Source organism: Gossypium arboreum, chromosome 10 (genome assembly GCF_025698485.1).
Source record: "Gossypium arboreum isolate Shixiya-1 chromosome 10, ASM2569848v2, whole genome shotgun sequence".
NCBI lineage: Eukaryota > Viridiplantae > Streptophyta > Magnoliopsida > Malvales > Malvaceae > Gossypium > Gossypium arboreum.
Window position 1 is genome coordinate 42,529,925 of NC_069079.1, and position 19,565 is coordinate 42,549,489.

The 19,565-nt window shown below is 38.2% G+C and overlaps 1 long non-coding RNA gene across 2 annotated transcripts; it reads right to left on the reverse strand.

Annotated features, from left to right (window-relative positions):
• Positions 1 to 617: 617 nt before the first annotated feature.
• LOC128281414 (uncharacterized) lies at positions 618 to 6,434 on the reverse strand. 2 transcript variants are annotated; one of them, XR_008271619.1, is made up of 4 exons: positions 6,325 to 6,434; positions 5,724 to 5,798; positions 5,577 to 5,616; positions 618 to 843 (listed from the first exon to the last, which is right to left on the reverse strand). It is a non-coding gene; the product is annotated as an uncharacterized LOC128281414 (long non-coding RNA). The 2 variants fall into 2 exon arrangements; XR_008271620.1 differs by lacking the exon at positions 618 to 843 and adding an exon at positions 4,456 to 4,675.
• Positions 6,435 to 19,565: the final 13,131 nt, after the last annotated feature.

Here is a 19,565-nt window from a genome sequence, read left to right on the forward strand (position 1 = left end):
GGTCATACATTAACGATTTTAATAACCTAGTGACTTAAAAGAAAACTTTTGAATAATTCAATGATCATTTTGTAACTTTTTGAAGTTGAGTGACTAAAATATAAATTTACTAATAGTTTAATGACCTAAGTGCATGGGTGAAGCCATAAAATATTTTTAGGGCCCAAAATTAAATTGTAATTTTTGCGATAGAAAAATGCAATTTCACCATTTTAATAGCCTATGTAACACCCCAAACCCGGCCTGGACGTTATGACCGGATCTGATGCGCCACATTGATGCGTTCAAAACATTCCGTATTACTTAGTTTGGAAAAGCTGAGTTGGTGTTGTAAAAGACACTTTTAAAAGTAAGTTAAAGTGAATGTAAGTCATGCACCGTAGGAAACCAGAAGAAGAGGAGGTGAGTCCGCTTGACCGCTAAGTACCAAGCTCCTTTCGGATCCAATCCTAGACATGCACACCGCCATTGCCACACTCTAACATCTCGTACAATTTTGAGAAAACCGTTTGATTATGACCATCTTAAGAAAATGATTAAGGTTTCAAAACGTTTGCTTAAAAATATTTATTTTTCTTGGGAAAACATTTACTTTGCGGAAACTTTGCGTGTCATCGTGATCTTTTTAAAAACAAGTAGATTTTATAAAACGAACCCTAGTGCTAACCAGTTTAATAATCCCCAAAATAAAATCAATTAAAAAGAGCGGCCTTATTACAACTTTAAGCATAATAAAAATAAAATAATCCAAATTAAAGGCTAAACTTATTTAAAATCGGCAATCAATCTTCATGGCCACTCTGAATCCCGCCCAGCTCTAAGTCCACCAATTCTAGGGCTCACCTGCAAGGATGGAAGAGAAAGGGGGTGAGTTTGGGAAAACTCAGTGTATACAGAAACCCATCCAAAGCCCAATTCAGCTCGAGCCCATTGGGCCTAAGCCCTATTCAGATAACAAGACACAGAGAGGTCAAGCCCTTTTAGAATACAGAGCAAGGCCTTAGCCCTTTTAACACAACAAGTGGGCCCATAGGCCCGCTTCAAGAACATGAGTATCAACAGAAATAATGAATGCAAGCCCATCTGGGAGACTACTCAACCCACCAACCGCTACACCGCCTGCATCACAGCCCTACACACCTTGTGGGGAATATCTCAACCCACCCAAATTTCTACACACCACACAGCTTGCAAAGAACGTCACTCAAATTCAATCGATTGAGGCAAAGCCTCCAAGACGTGGATGAACCACTTTCAAGATTTCCTCCATTAATACCCCAACCCCATGCAACAAATATTAATAAAAGCATATCATGTAAAATACAACATTGATCAATCATGCAGTTCAGCCAATTTAAAACCCTAGGGGTATATCGGTAATTTTGCTCTTTAGGGGTAATTCGGTAATTTTGCTCTTTAAGGGTAATTTCGTGTTCTACGTAATTACACAAGCTAATTCAGTAATTTTTAACAATTTTATGCAATTTGATTCCACCATCTACCTAACCGGCTAATTTGCCCATCTCTTACCCATATTGGTCCGTAAGCCCATTGGGCCCAGTTTTGGCCCATCGAGCCTCTTTTTCTGAAATACGCTAAAACATCACGCGAACGTGCTTACCACCTTGCGGTGCCAGATCTAACAATTACTCTATGAATTGAGAGCATTCACATACTTACATGACCATGAGATGCCGGAATTTCGGCATTTCGGCTTTTGCCGAATTGAACTAAGAAAGGGTGTTCGGTACACACCTGTTTCGCGATGACTGCTACTGAGATCCCTTATGATGTCCTACAATTATTCATCACCATTTTTAGCATACAAGTTATGCTTAACAAACTCAAAATCCACCCTACCTTATTCGCCAAAGAACCCTTATTGACCATAAGTCGCTTACCTTCACAGGTCCAATAATACGATTCAAGCTTATCCAAGTCGATACTCCAAGCCTCATTGCTCCTCCAAAGTTGTCTACATCACACAGTCCAAGTCAGTCACTTGCCCACAAGGGCAAAATAGTCATTTAACACCCTAGGGGCAAAATGGTAATTCTACCCTACAGGGGTATTTCGGTAGTTTTACAAACCAGGGGTATTTTGGTAATTTTGTAAATCGAGGGTAAAATGGTAATTCTATAAATCGAGGGTACTTTGGTAATTTTACAAGTCGAGGGCATTTCAGTAATTGGTAAACTAAAGTATTCTAAACATGGATAACAATACGAATGGGCCTACAGCCTATTCTCGGCCCAAATGGGCCCACACGCTCGTGTGGCCCTTTTAACCCAAACCTAGCCACAGATATTCGATTCACCTATCCTAGTCCAATATTTACTACACAATCAAACAACTTATCCAATTGGGCCCATAGGCCCATTGGGCCCACATGGCCCCTTTCGGCCCATAGACCCATTGGGCCCACATGGCCCCTTTCGGCCCATCGCGACCCGAAGTAGCCATCCAACAATAAGAGTAGTGATAAATACACACCTGATAGGAGACTGGAGTTAATCCGCGCTCCGAGCACTTCTAGCCGATGCCCAACCCAAACGAGCACGCCATAACGCGAAAGGGATCAGCCAAGAAAGGTACCTTGCTCTCCTCATAGTTCTCTCTATTTAAAGCCAGCTTCGCATCCACTCCTATGTTAGCTTACCGATGTGGGATCCCTCCATCATCGAGTTTAAATTTAACACCAACTCTTGCTATCCCAACATAGCAAAATAATCAACCTTTGCATGCCAAGGATTCAACCAAAGTCCTCCTATATGCCAACTCACACCATCACCACTAGGCCACCAATTCATTTGTGCCATAAATCCAACACATTAAACTTTAAAGCGCACCTACTTGCTTCTAGATTTATTGAAAAGAAAACCAAAATATATTGCAAGAGCCAAGACTTGAACCTTGGACCCCTTGCTTCCTCTATGGCGCCACTTCCTTGTCCCCTAAGTGGTGTCACCTTGCCACTACACCACACTTCTTTTTGTGTCACAATTTCTCCAACAATATTCTTAAGGCTACCTACTACACCTGTGGTTTGATCTACCTTAAATTTTTACTAGAGTCCGTGTTTGAACCCAAGACTTCTCCAACACTTCTCAACACACTTAACCACTAAAACAAGCCTTCATTAACAAAATTTACATGCACAACAAAATATTAAAAGCGCCTTCAACCGCTCCCATGCTCAAGGCCCAAAACTTCTAGGCCCAAATTGTGGTGTTACAACTCTACCTTCCCTTAAAGAAATTTCGTCCTCGAAATTTCCATTTAACAGGTAGTCATCGACATCTACCCCACTACGCTATCAACAAGACTCGATCCTACTATCACTATCCCGGTGCTAGCTCCAACAACCCTTTCCAAAATCTTTAACATCGCTTGAGACAAAGCGTCATCCCCTGCGGCCTGGTCATACGGCCCATTTTCATTAATCGGTGGTGGACGTACCCCGCCAGCTGGCATGTGTTCAGATGATGCAGATCCAGCTTGAGTGCTACCTCGGCCTCGACCACGGCCTCTTCCTCGAGTAGCCCTTGTACTCATAACGATTTATCTGATTACGAATTTTATGACATTAGTTTACTGGTTTCACTGTTTAATACAAAATGTCTTATGAACAGATAGAGTTTTAGAGTTATTTCGCGCAATCATAGTTTAGCTACGGTTCCAGTCTTGTAGTCATAATACTACATCATCAATAGCTCTAGCTCAGTACTATCTGCAGTGTTATTTACAGTACAGTTCCATATAAATACTTAAAGCCGAAAAAGATCACTTACGAGACTTGGTGCCGGGATTCAAGTGCCACTTCCTTATCATCCATGTAAAATTAAAACCATGTTTTGTTTACCAAAATAAAAAGATTTCATTTGAAAACACTTTTATTTTAAAACTATTGATTTAACCCGCTTTACAAATAGAAAAACTTGAACATCTTGAAAAACTTACCATTTCCAAAATACCCTTCTTAGGCCCAAGTTTTTGAAAAGATTTTCGGACCGATCCACGTACCGAGTTGTTGCAACCGTGCTCGATACCACTAAATGTAACACCCCAAACCCGGCTCGGACGTTATGACCGGATCTAATGCGCCACATTGATGCGTTCAAAACATTCCAGATTACTTAGTTTGGAAAAGTCGAGTTGGTGTTGTAAAGACACTTTTAAAAGTAAGTTAAAGTGAACGAAGTCAGGCACCGTGTAGGAAACCAGAAGAAGAGGAGGTGAGTCCGTCGGACCGCTAAGTACCAAGCTCCTTCGGATCCAATCCTAGACATGCACACCGCCATTGCCACACTCTAACATCTCGTACAATTTTGAGAAAACCGCTTGATTATGACCATCTTAAGAAAATGATTAAGGTTTCAAAACGCTTGCTTAAAATATTTATTTTTCTTGGGAAAACATTTACTTTATGGAAACTTTATGCGTGTCATCGTGATCTTTTAAAAACAAGTAGATTTTATAAAACGAACCCTAGTGCTAACCAGTTTAATAATCCCCAAAATAAAATCAATTAAAAAGAGCGGCCTTATTACAACTTTAAGCATAATAAAAATAAAATAATCCAAATTAAAGGCTAAACTTATTTAAAATCGGCAATCAATCTTCATGGCCACTCTGAATCCCGCCCAGCTCCAAGTCCACCAATTCTAGGGCTCACCTGCAAGGATGGAAGAGAAAGGGGTGAGTTTGGGAAAACTCAAGTGTATACAGAAACCCATCCAAAGCCCAATTCACTCGAGCCCATTGGGCCTAAGCCCTATTCAGATAACAAGACACAAGAGGTCAAGCCCTTTTCGAATCTGATAGCAAGGCCTTAGCCCTTTTAACACAACAATGTGGCCCATAGGCCCGCTTCAAGAACATGAGTATCAACAGAAATAATGAATGCAAGCCCATCCGGGAGACTACTCAACCCACCAACCGCTACACCGCCTGCATCAGCCCTACACACCTTGTGGGGAATATCTCAACCCACTCACCCTACACACACAGCTAAAGAACGCACACTCAAATTCGGTCGATTGAGGCAAAGCCTCCAAGACGTGGATGAACCACTTTCAAGATTTCCTCCATTAAAACCCCAACCCCATGCAACAAATATTAATAAAAGCATATCATGTAAAATACAACATTGATCAATCATGCAGTTCAGCCAATTTAAAACCCTAGGGGTATATCGGTAATTTTACTCTTTAGGGGTAATTCGGTAATTTTGCTCTTTAAGGGTAATTTCGTGTTCTACGTAATTACACAAGCTAATTCAGTAATTTTTAACAATTTTATGCAATTTGATTCCACCATCTACCTAACCGGCTAATTTGCCCATCTCTTACCCATATTGGTCCGTAAGCCCATTGGGCCCAGTTTTGGCCCATCGAGCCCCTTTTTTCGAAATACGCTAAAACATCACGCGAACGTGCTTACCACCTTGCGGTGCCAGATCTAACAATTACTCTATGAATTGAGAGCATTCACATACTTACATGACCATGAGATGCCGGAATTTCGGCATTTCGGCTTTTGCCGAATTGAACTAAGAAAGGGTGTTCGGTACACACCTGTTTCACGATGACTGCTACTGAGATCCCTTACGATGTCCTACAATTATTCATCACCATTTTTAGCATACAAGTTATGCTTAACAAACTCAAAATCCACCCTACCTTCTTCGGCCAAAGAACCCTTATTGACCATAAGCTGCTTACCTTCACAGGGTCCAATAATACGATTCAAGCTTATCCAAGTCGATACTCCAAGCCTCGCTGCTCCTCCAAAGTTGTCTACATCACACAGTCCAAGTCACTCACTTGCCCACAAGGGCAAAATAGTCATTTAACACCCTAGGGGCAAATGGTAATTCTACCCTCTGAGGTATTTCTGTAGTTTTACAAACCAGGGTATTTTGGTAATTTTGTAAATCGAGGTAAAACGGTAATTCTATAAATCGAGGGTAAAATAGTAATTCTATAAACCGAGGGTAAAATGGTAATTCAGAATCGAGAGTACTTTGGTAATTTTACAAGTCGAGGGCATTTCAAGAATTGGTAAACTAAAGTATTCTAAACATGGATAACAATACGAATGGGCCTAAAGCCTATTCTCATTAAATGGGCCCACACGCTCGTGTGGCCCTTTTAACCCAAACCTAGCCACAGATATTCGATTCACCTAGCCTAGTCCAATATTTACTACACAATCAAACAACTTATCCAATTGGGCTGAGGCCCATTGGGCCCACATGGCCCCTTTCGGCCCATCGCGGCCCGAAGTAGCCATCCAACAATAAGAGTAGTGATAAATACACACCTGATAGGAGACTGGAGTTAATCCGCGCTCTGAGCACTTCTAGCCGATGCCCAACCCAAACGAGCACGCCATAACGCGAAAGGGATCAGCCAAGAAAGGTACCTTGCTCTCCTCATAGTTCTCTCTATTTAAAGCCAGCTTCGCATCCACTCCTATGTTAGCTTACCGATGTGGGATCCCTCCATCATCAGAGTTTAAATTTAACACTAACTCTTGCCATCCCAACATAGCAAAATAATCAACCTTTGCATGCCAAGGGATTCGAACCAAAGTCCTCCTATATGCCAACTCACACCATCACCACTAGGCCACCAATTCATTTGTGCCATAAATCCAACACATTAAACTTTAAAGCGCACCTACTTGCTTCTAGATTTATTGAAAAGAAAACCCAAAATATATTGCAAGAGCCAAGACTTGAACCTTGGACCCCTTGCTTCCTCTATGGCGTCACTTCCTTGTCCCCTAAGTGGTGTCACCTTGCCACTACACCACACTCCTTTTGTGTCACAATTTCTCCAACAATATTCTTAAGGCCTACCTACTACACCTGTGGTTTGATCTACCTTAAATTTTTACTAGAGTCCGTGTTTGAACCCAAGACTTCTCCAACACTTCTCAAAGACACTTAACCACTAAAACAAGCCTTCATTAACAAAATTTACATGCACAACAAAATATTAAAAGCTGCCTTCAACCGCTCCCATGCTCAAGGCCCAAAACTTCTAGGCCCAAATTCAGGGTGTTACAGCCTATATCTTTATAATTTTTAAAGGATTAAATCAAATCTTTATCATTTTTAGGGGGTAAAGTGCAATTTTACCTTTATTAAAAAAAATTTAGAAAATTTAAAAGGTCTAAATGGAAAAATTTTCATTAAACGGGCATAAAAATATAAAAAAGCATTTGAGAAAATTAAAAATTAATAATAATGGATGAGCATCCGAAGTAAAAGAGACCAAGAGATAATGTAGTTTTTCTATAAAGACCTTTTTTATATAGATTAAACTGTTTGTAGTTCTTTCTTGCATCACTTACTTACGATGGCTCAAAATATCTTATTGGAAGGAGCAATTACAAACTCTGATTATAAACCATTAAACGGGCATAAGAGTATAAAAAAGTATTTGAGAAAATTAAAAATTAATAGTAACGGATGAGCATCCGAAGTAAAAGAGGCAAGAGAAAACGTGGTTTTCCTATAATTTTTTTTTATAGATTAAAATGTTTGTAGTTCTTTCATACATGACTTACTTACGATGACTTAAAATAAAAAAATTATCCTTAAAATATTTTATTAGAAAGAGCAACTACAAACTCTGAATATAGACCATTAAACGGGCATAAGAATATAAAAAAGTATATGAGAAAATTAAAAATTAATAATAACGGATGAGCATCCAAAGTAAAAGAGACCAAGAGAAAACGTGGTTTTCCTATAAAGACTTTTTTTTTATAGATTAAAATGTTGGTAGTTCATACATGACTTACTTACGATGACTCAAAATAAGAAAACTGTCCTTAAAATATCTTATTACCAACCAAGGTCTCATTGTCATCAAAGGTTTACATTCAAATACATGTTTAAATTTATACACTCAATTAGCGGGGCGAAACTGGGGAGGCATGGGCCCCACCCTAAAATGGAAAATTTTTATTTAGGCCCTTTAGATTTTTTTAAAATTTTAAATTAGTAAAGGTAAAATTGTACTTTGGCCCCCCCTAAAATTATAAAAATTCAATTTAATCCTTTAAAAATTATAAATATATAAACTATAAAAAATTAAAATTTCCTTCGGCCCCCCAAAAATTCTTTTCTGCTTCACCTCATCAATTAGGAAATCTTTATATTTTTATTTGAAAGTTTTTAAATGAGATGTTAAGAATTATTACGTGATTCACTATAAATATATAAAATTATATATAGATAGTGTCTAATTTTATTCAAATTATATTTTTTTAGAAATAGTGGAATGATAAACCATATTATACTTTCAAGAAAAATTAAAGTTAAAATTTTGAAGGATAATCACCAATCTTAAATATGGTCAAAAGTAAAAATAAAATTAAATTAAATTAAGAAAAATGATATTTGGGATTGCCAAAAAAGTAATAATAATAAACTAATTGAGTTCCAACGTCTTCTTTCTCTTACAAAAGAAAGTCCACAAGCCAGTCCGATGAAGAAGCCATTGAATATAATAGTAATAATAATAATACTAAAACCAATAGACTTCCAAAGTCTTGTTTCTCCTGAAAATAAATAAATAATCACCACCAAATCGTATGAAGCAACCAAAAACATCAGAACAAATATTAGATTTTCAGGAACTAAACATGGCCTACAAGATATCCTCAGTGCATTTGATACTAGTCCTACTGCTATCATTTTCTCTACTCTTGCCTCCATTTTCAACAACAAACACTCACTTAACCGTTATGTTGAATTAAAACTATATATAAAACTTGTTCTTCATTACTTATATTTATGATCTCTTTCTGAATGTTCTTTTTTTTTTTTTTTTGAATATTTTGTGTTGGTATTTGGGGTTAAAATTGTAGTGAAGGACATAGAAATCTAGCATCAGGAAAACCACCTTCATGTCCTCCACATAATACTGCTTGTCATGCAGACCATGGAAGTCATACAAGAGCCATCCCTCCTCTCTCTTCATAGCCAAAAGGAAATTGCGTTACCGGGGCAACCCAAATGAATAGTTATTATACATGATTACTTGTGATTTTGTATTATTATGTTTTCATATTTTCAATCCTGTTGAAAAGGTATTATATAATTTAAATAAATTTAGGAGGTTAAATTTTTATGATATGTATTTTGATATATTTACGTATTTGTAGTATGTTTGAAACATTTAATAATAATTATATCATATCAAAATCATCTTCCTATATACTTTTCTTTTGTGTCACATATTTCACATTTATAGTTAATAATAATTTTATTATATCAAATAATAAGTAATTATCAAAATAATAATAAATATGGATTTAAGTTGGTAAAAAATTATGTAACAAATTTACTAAAATTGATATAAAAATCGAATATTGACTTTTGTTGATATGATAAAGTTGAGCAATGTACATCATTATGTCATAGGTTAAAATCATTGTTCCAATTGAATCGATATATGTGTAATTGTTTTTTTATTAGAGCAAAGGTGTCAAACATTCATTGGGTCACGAAACATTATTTGATTTGGGTACCAAATTGAACTTTAAAACCAAACTCAAGTACCAAATAATATATCAATGCTTGAATTTTTATAGACCTAAACTCGGTGACAGTACCACAAAAAACACCTGTACTATACCCTAGATTGTATTTTAGCCATTCTACTAAAAAATGGGTAAATTAGCCTCTATACGTTAAATAAGTGAGCAAATTGAGCCTTGGATATTGAGGTAGAGAGTTTGGATCGCGTTTTGTTATAACTTTGGGTAACACCCCAAACCCGGCCTAGATGTTATGGTCGAATCTGGCGATGTCACATGGAATGGGGTTCGAAATCGAGATTGACAAGTTAAAACCCTTCCAGTTAATTAGCTTTTATTTCATTCGGAAAAATGTGAACTAGCTGATTTGCCTTAAAACATGTCTTTTAAGCAGAAGCTTTTGAAACCAATGATATTACGAAAACGAAAATCTTAATTTTTAGTAAAATAGTGTTCTGTTGAGTTGCAAAAAACAAAAATCCATAAAAACAGTATAAAATCCCAAATTTAAACCAAACGGTCCAAAGTCCCAACATTACAATAATAAATACTCAAAAAATAATATAAAAACAAAAGTTGTAATAAAGCAGTTCAATAGTGGTGGTCACCGTCAAGCCCTCCGCTATGCCAATCTACCTAAGTCTGAGGATTAGCTGTACAGATTAAACAAAAAAAGGGGTCAGTTTTCGCAAACTCAATGTCTAATCCCCATAGAAAACATCCATACAAATACACATCAGGAAATAATCAATTGCAGTCTGGGGCCTGAGCCCATTACAGATTCAGTTTGGGCTTTGGCCCATTCAGATACAGTCTCAGATATAATTTAAGGCCACGGCCCATCTCAGATAGAATATGCAATAGTAGGAAATCAGAATCCTACCCACTAGCCTCTACACACCATCTCCGTCCATCCCTACACACCATGTGGGGATTAAATCAACCCACCCATCCCTACACACCATGTTGTACCGAAATGCGGCACATAATCAGAAATTTGCAGTAGAGTTGCCAGATAACAGGCTTAATAGCCTTTCAGACACTTCCTCCAAATAACAATAACCCACCCCAATACAATGCAACATACAAAAGATGTCATGCCATTATGTAGTTACAGTACATACATTCAGATATCATAATTCATGCTCGGTACGGAAATTAGACAGACAGATCACTCATATAGGGGTCTAAGTAAGGCTTACCGACCCTTCAGTAGGTCCACAGTCGACTTAGGAGACCCGTGCAACCTTAGACAACTTTTCAGAGAAATGGGCTCACACACCCATGTGGCCTGCCCGTGTGGCCCACTTGGCCCAAATTGGCCTTGGCCGCGTGACCCATTTTTAATGTAACCCTTGCTAGCTAAATATTTATATATGTTTTCACTATTTACTTATATGTTCCTTCAAAGCTGTCTACGTGAGTCATTGTTACTAAATTATTTATATCTTGAACTACAGAATTCCAAATTAAGATTCGCTTGACGTTTTTGAAACTAGACTCAAATACCTTTCTACCATAAAATTTTAGAATTTATAGTTTATCAAATAAGTACAGTAAAATCTTCAAATTTATCCTGATTCTGCTGTTTGAAAACTTCAACCTTTCCATACTAAAAATTATTTATATCTTAGTACGAAATTTGGATGATGTTTCCGTTTGTATTTATTGAAAATAGACTTGTAGCAGCTCAAATCTACCCGGGCCTTAAAACCAAAAACAAAAAATAAATGAATAAATGAATATTTATTTATTTTAAAAGTCTGTTAAAAAGTCCAAACCGAATAACCCTTACAAACAAACCCATTACCCAAACTAATCTACTACAGACCCAAGTCACTCGGGCCCAAAAGGCCCAATGACTTAAAATACCAGCAGGAAACCCTAGGGTTTCCTTGGAACCTCGGCGCTGCAGGAGCAGTTCTAGAAGCTTCGCCACGTCAGAGCCCTTCCAGCTCCCAAAGTAAGGGCCATCAATAGCCCTGTCCCCTCACATCACCCCAGCTGGCCCTTATCAATACTGGTCAGATCAATGGTCACCTCGCACGAAGTCCCATCAAAGCACTGACCAGAAGCTTTGGGCACTCCGAACGTCACCGCCATTTGCCTCACAACGATCCAGTGGCTTAAACATCACCACCATCAGGCACCGTGATCTCAAGTCTCACCATTGACCTTTGCGCCTCCATCGGTGCCGAGATCTTTGCAGCAGAGGCCGTCCTGTGGTCACCAGGCAAGATTCGCATCCACAACGTGATCTTTGCCGGATTTTTGGTAAAAACGGAGTAGAAAAGGAAACCAAATAGACAAAAATGGTAAGAAATAGCTGCAGATAAACTAAAACAAACAAGGAAAGAAATCAAAGATTTCTTTCCTAAACATGCATAGTGTAAAGGCTATAAAGCCTTTCTTCAGATTTGTAATTGAGGAGGTTTTTTTTACACTCACAGATACACATATACAGAGGCAAAAAGACACAAGCAAAGAGATAACAGAGGAGATATTTACATAGCACACAGAGAGAAAAAAACAGTGAGGAAAAAAGCAAAAAAAAAAGAAAGAAAAAAGTGAACAGTTGTAATCTTTTTTTCGAAGCATATATAAAAAAGAAAGCAGTTGCTTGCTCGAAAGGTAATTTGAAACGTTTCTTTATTTTTATATTTTTTATTTTTCTTACCTGTTTGCTTGCGAGTGTGTGTTTACAGGCATTTTTATGAAAAAGTAATAAAGAAAAGAGAAAGGGGAAGTGATTACCTGGAGATTTGCAAAGAAAAGATGGGCTTCGAGGATGAGCGGTGATGGCCCCCTAGTTGGAGCTCAGAGGGCCAGAGGATTTTTTTTTAAGGGGCTCTCTCTGGTTTTGTTTTTGGGTAAAAAGGGTTGAAATGATTTTTGAACTAAGAAATAGTCTTATATAGCTTCTACTAAACGACACCGTTTCTGCTTAACTCAATAAGCAGCAAAACGATGTCGTTTTGAATATAACCCAGGAAAGATCCGCGTGTTGACCTGACCCGGGGAGGATCCGCGTGTTTCTTTTGGGTTATTTATTCAATTAATCCTCCCGCATTTCTAACATTTATGAATTTGTTTTATTTTATTTTTAATTTAGCCCTAACATTTTAATTTTGTTTCAATTTGGTTCTCACAGTGACTTTAAAACTGTATTCATGGAAACGGTGTCGTTTTGGGATTAGTGCAAATTGTCCAGTGAGTCCCTCGGTTTTAATGCGCTTTCCAAATAGGCCCAAATTTTTTTATATTTTTCTAATTAGCCCAAAGTTTTTAATTGCTTTTAATTTTAGTCCTCTTACACTTTTAAATTTATTTATTTTAAATATTATTATTTATTTATTGTATATTATTATTTTATATTATATTAATACTCATTATTATTTTATATTAAAAATTATATGTTATATTTATATACTTTATTATTAAATATTGGAAATCCATTTATTTTATTATATTATATATTATTATATTATTTTATATGGTGTATATATTATTTATATTTTATTATATATAAAAATATTAATTAAATTTAATTATATGTATTATATTCTAGAAAATAGTATAAAAATCATTTTATTATTTCAAAATATGTATTAAATATGTCATATTTTTGTCCATTATTATTTATTATCCCAAATGTGTTGTCTTCTTGTTTTTTATGAAAGTTTGTTTTAATATATACATACTCCTATTGCATGAATTATTTATTGTTATTAAAATTATGTTGGTATGAAAATTATTCATGTCGTATTGGTAACTTATATTAGCATATCTTACTTGCTTTATTTGCTATGGAACATTAATGCATGAAATTTATGTTGCCTATGTTTAATTACATGAAATATGAATGTTATATTGTATCTTCTATGCCCTAACATGCTAGGTTACAATTTCCCGTTTGTCTAAATGCCTAAAATCCTTCTAAACGATTTTATAAATTACGAGGTGATTTCAGTTATAAGAGTTTTAGAATATTGTGTCCTATCATGCTGGATGTGATATTCGTATTCTTTTGGAACGAAGAAATCTCAGTTTTAAACTCGAACTATTTTAATTTCAAAAGGGATCATATTTTTAAATACTTTCAAAATTCTAGCATTAAAGATAGAAAGTTATTCAATTTGGTACCAATTATTTGGGCGTTACGAGGGTGCTAACCCTTCCTAGTACGTAACTGACTCCCGAACCCGTTTTCTAGATTTCGTAGACCAAAACAAATGATTTCAAACAAAAGTGGTTTGAAGGTGGTTCAATCACACTTAAACTGATTGGTGGCGACTCCCATTTTTCATTTTTCAAAAAGTCGAACCCTGTTTTTCCAAACACATTTTAAAATGGTTTCGACAGCTTGGCGACTCCACTGGGGATAATAAGAGAGTCAAGCCAAAAATTGATAACTTTCTGTCTTAATGCTAAAAATTTGAAAGGATTTAAAGATAAAGATCCCTTTTCATGTGTTCGTTGCATATGTTTGTTATATTATTTGGACACATTGCATTTGCATGATCGTTGGTCACACCTTTAAGTGGGAGTAAGAAACTAAGCTTTCGTGAGATTTTCACCTCCGCATGAGTTAGTGGATTGCTTCCGGGAAACATCTGTACCGATAGGCTTCGTGAGATTTTCATCTCCGCATGGTCATAGGGAAATGAATTCCTCTAAACCGAACTCGGTTCATATGAGCCTATAATGGGTGAGGATCGAGGAATCTGCTGGTTTGGGTACCCTTTGCTTTAGAAACGAACTTCACGTAATGAGCTTTAAGTGCTTGCCCTAGGTAGTATAGTGATATCCTTTAGTGCCTACCTTTACAAGTATTTGTTTATTACATATTTTTTTATGATACTGACTTGTTTTTTATTTTTTTTCATTATTACATGTCATTCAAAAGGTGTCGATTCAAAATTTGATTTCTGAGTTAGAAAGTTTTGTAATGGGGGACGAATATCTTAATAAAGTGGGGGACAACTCTATCGTCTGTGCATGGTCAGAGCAAACCTAGTTTGAGAAAGGGGATAGTGTCGCTAAGGGGTATGCATCAGAGTTATGGGATTTTACTCATATCAATTCGACGCAATTTGATTTTCAGGAGTTGAGAGACATTTGGGCCCAGTTGGATGACGAGGCTAAGCAGTTGTTCTTCCAGACTTATGGAGACCTTCCCTATTTGCTAGACGTCAAAGTAGATAGGTACTTGTTTCGAACTATGGTACAGTTCTGGAACCCTGCTTATAGTTGCTTTACATTTGGTGATGTTGATCTTGTACCTACTTTGGAGGAGTATACGACTTTACTGCGTTGCCCGAGGATTCAGGGTCACAAGGCTTATGTTAGGCCTGCTAGCCTTCCAACTTTTACGAAGAAGTTGGTGATGATTACTGGGATGAGTGAGCAGTGGGCTGTAGCTCGTGTGCAGCAAAATGGTGATAGTAAGTGCATTCCATGAGCCGTTTTGAGGGATTTGATATCGACACATCTAGACGTAAAGAAAACGGTCGACGTCCTGGCTTTGAGTATTTACGGCATGGTGATTTTCCCAAAGGCGTTGGGGCACATAGATGAGGCAGTCGCAAATTTGTTCGATTGTGTTGGTAAGCAGAATACATCGGTACCAGCAATCCTAGCTGATACATTTAGATCTTTGAGTGCATGTCGGAAGGCCGGCAAGGGTAGATTTATTGGATGTGCGTAATTATTGCTAGTCTGGTTCCATAGCCACTTTTAGAAGCTTAATAAGGTTTCTTGCCGAGTATTCTTTGAGGGTTATTCTCCCTTAAAGGAAGCAGTAGACATGCCTAGGAGAGATGACATTTCAGAGGAGAGGTGGATAGACATTCTTCAGAATCTTCGAGAGGAAGATGTTATGTGGAAGGCTCTTTGGTTGGTTCCTAGTGAAGTCCTTTATCGTTGTGGCAGTTTTTGATTGGGTCCCTCTGCCAGGAATTTGGGGAGTTGTTGGATATGTACCATTGCTTGTTCTAAGGCAATATCGAGCGAGGCAGTTCATACTGGCTCACAGGGTTTAGTTCAGAGTGATTTCTCTTATAAAGAAGATCACTATAAGAAGAGGATGCGAGAGATTTCTGAGGCTTGGAAGAAGCCTTTTTGTATGAAGATCTTGACCAAAGGTTCGACATCAACCCTTGAGTATAAAGGGTGATTTAGTAGGAGAGTCAATGATAATGTCCCTAGGCCAATTTTGGGGGTGGCTCGATTATTAGAGGAGAGCTTACGAGTGGTTCCATCAGAGTTGGAGGTTATGAAGCAAGAGTTCGAGAGAAAGAATTCGGAGCTTGAAAAGAGGATTGAGAAGCTCAAAGAGGAAAAAATGTACTTGAGTCTTGACGTCGATGTTCAAAAGATGGAGGTCGAGAAGGTGAAAAAGGAAAAGAGAAAGATAGAGGAAGATCGAGATGATTTAAAGACGCACTACAAGAAGGCCCAGGTAACATTGAAAAGGGTCAGATTAGGGAGATCTTCAGAGAAGTGGCAGCAAGAGTCCAAGAGGAAATGATCAAAGCTGAATATTGGGACAAGAAGTTCTGAGATATGCAAGCACAGAATCAGACCTTAGAGGAAGAAAACCAGGGGTTGAAAACCAAGGTGGCTGAACTTGGACGGTCTCTTCATCTTCAACGAAGTCGTAACTCCGTGGTCGAGATAAAAGAATTGGAGAGCAAGCTTGAAAGTTTGGAGTCAGCTTTGCATAATAGTAGACTCCGAATCGAGCAGCTTGAGGTACAAGAGGGACATTGGAAAGGAGAACTCCACCAATCTCAAGGACAAGTTAGAGATAGAGATCATATAATTGAAGAGGCCTTAGTTCAGATTCGAGAGGTTGCTGAACACTTGCAGGATTTGGCAATACAAGCTAGAACGCTGAGTATAATGTATGAGTAATGGTCAGACAGAGGACGAGAGTTAGCATTGTTATTAGATAGGGTTAAGACTCTAGGCCTATAGGCAAAAGCGTATTTGTAATCCGTTTTTTGAAAAGATTTTTGTTCCTTAAATAACGTTTTCTAAAATGAAACTGAATCAGAATCGACATCTTTTTGCATTCATGCATTTGCATTTCATAGCATCTTATTGCATCATATGCATTCGAGGTTCTAGAAAGACCCTAATTAGCTAAATTTACTTAAGAGTTAGGAAGGAAAATCTGGAAATTACACATCACTACAGAACTTGTACAAAAACTAAGAACATGGACCAAATATTTGAACAGCTACAGAAGGACATGCAGGACCAGTTACAAGAGCAATTGGAAAAAATACAAAATGACATAAGGGAGCAAATGTTGGAGGCTCAAAAAAACATGATGGCTGAGATGGCTCAACTACTGAGGACCACTGATAAGGGAAAGGCTCCTATGGCAATTAATGGCGAGAATGGTGAGGATCATCCTCCAGGGTTCACCCCACCCCACGTGCCTACACAAACCGAGGCACTTCCTAGGAAGCCATCTGTCACTATAAGGCCTCAATAAGGGTCGGTCGATGCTGGGATCCCCATAAATTTCCCAACCGGCTCAGGATTCAATTTGGGTGACAATCTTGCAAATCCTGTTATTCCTGACTTAGACATGGCTGAAAAAGAGGATTTAAGAACTGAGGCTGCAAGACAATTAGAAGAATGCTGCAAATGGTTGGAGGAAAAATTCAAAGCTTTAGAGAATGCTGATGGGCATCATAAAGTTGATGCCAAAGATCTAAGCTTGGTCCCAGACTTGGTGCTTCCTCACAAATTCAAGATGCCAGAATTTGAGAAGTACAACGGGACTACTTGCCTAGAAGCCCACATTACGATGTTCTGTTGGAGGATGACTGGGTATGTGAACAATGATCAACTGTTGATCCACTATTTCTAAGACAGTTTAATTGGAGCAGCAGCCAAGTGGTATAATCAACTGAGCCGGGCCAAAATAAGTTCATGGAGGGATCTTGCACAAGCCTTCATGCATTAGTACAATCATGTGACTGACATGACTCTGGATAGGATCACGCTGCAAAACATGGAGAAAAAACCTAATGAAAATTTTAGGCAATATGCACAGAGATGGAGAGAGGTGGCAATACAAGTTCAACCACCATTGCTGGAGAAGGAGACTACCATGTTGCTTATCAACACTCTAAAGGCTCTATTCATTACTCACATAATTGGGAGCACCACTAAAAGCTTTGCAGATATAGTCATGGCGGGAGAGATGATCGAGAATGCCATAAGGGGCGGCAAAAACGAGGGGGAAGCGACCAAAAGATTGGCCCCAAGGAGAAAGGATAGTGAAGTAAATAACACAAGCACCTTCAATACGAAGGCAATCACAGTTGGTCAACCTAAAACAGCTGCAGTTGAGCAACAGAGTTCTCAAAAGTAGAAGTCGAGTACAAGGCAGAATTCTGAGAGGATGCAATTCACACCTATCCCCGTGACGTATCATGAGCTTTATCAAAGCTTATACGATGCACATGCTATTGCTCCTTTTCACTTGAAACCACTGCAGCCTCCATATCCTAAATGGTATGACGAAACGCCAGATGCAAATACCATGCTGGAATACCGGGGCATTCAATCAAAAATTGTATCGATTTTATGAAGGCCGTAGAGAGGCTTATTAAGATGAGGGTAGTGAAGTTCGACAATACCCCTAATATTGAAAACCCGTTGCCAAATCATGGCGATCAAGGAGTGAATGCCATTGGCGAATCTAGTGAGAGGAGAATGAAGGAAGATGTTACTGAGGTGAGGATGCCTATGAAAGTGATTTGGGAGGAGATGATGAAGAGAGGTATGTTAATCTCTAAAAATGAGAGAAGGGAAACAAGGAACTATGGTAAGTTCCATGAGAAAGAAGGACATGAAGTTCGGGATTGTAAAGAATTCAAGGCCTTGGTATAAGGCCTTATAGACAACAAAGAGCTACAAATTTTTGAAGGTAGCTCTAGTGAAAAACAAGTATGTGTGCTGGAGGATGAACAGAAAGGAACTAACTGGCCAAGGATTATTATTTCCCTGCTGGGGAATAATGAAGTGGGGGTACAAACGGTGCCTAAAGTCATTATCCATAAGCCTACGCTTTTCCCTTATAAGGATAGCAAGAGGGTACCATGGAGTTATGACTGCAGTGTGACAGTGTCGGAGGAGGAGAGTATAACTAGTACGTCTAAGGATGTACAAGTTGAGGGTTCCTATACACGGAGTGGGAAGTGGTATGATACGGTGGGCGTCAGAGAGGAGCCCACAAAAACAAAGAATGTTAGTGCGGAGAAGAAAAAAGAGGTTGAAGTGCCTGTCAAGGAGCCAGTAAAGGAGGAGGCTAATGAATTTCTTAAGTTCCTTAAGCATAGCGAGTATAGCATGGTCGAGCAGTTGCGTAGGCAGTTGGCTCGCATATCAGTATTGACTCTACTTTTGAGTTCTGAGGTGCATCGGGATGCATTGATGAAGGTGCTCAATGAAACATATGTCACCCATGACATATCCGTTAACAAGTTGGACCGGTTGGTGAATAACATAAGTGCGGATAATTTCATCTACTTTAATGATGATGAAATCCCACCAGGGGGCAGGGGGTCAACTAAGGCCTTGCACATCACCACTCGATGCAAGGGGTATACACTCCAAAGCATACTCGTCGATAATGGATCGGCCTTGAATGTTCTACCATTGTCTACATTGAACAGATTACCCATTGACGGTTCTCACATGAAGACATGTCAAAATGTGGTAAGTGCCTTCGACGGTACAGAAAGGAAGGTGATGGGAAGGATTGACATCCCCTTGGAAATTGGGCCGAGTATATACGAAGTAGACTTCTTGGTGATGGACATCAAGCCCTCCTACAATTGCTTATTAGAGAGGCCATGAATACACTCAGTGGGAGCGGTGCCCTCATCGTTGCACCAGAAATTAAAGTTAGTGACGGATGGACGATTAGTAACCATCAATGCAGAGGAGGACATTATAGCTGCAGTCACTAGCAAGGCCCCTTA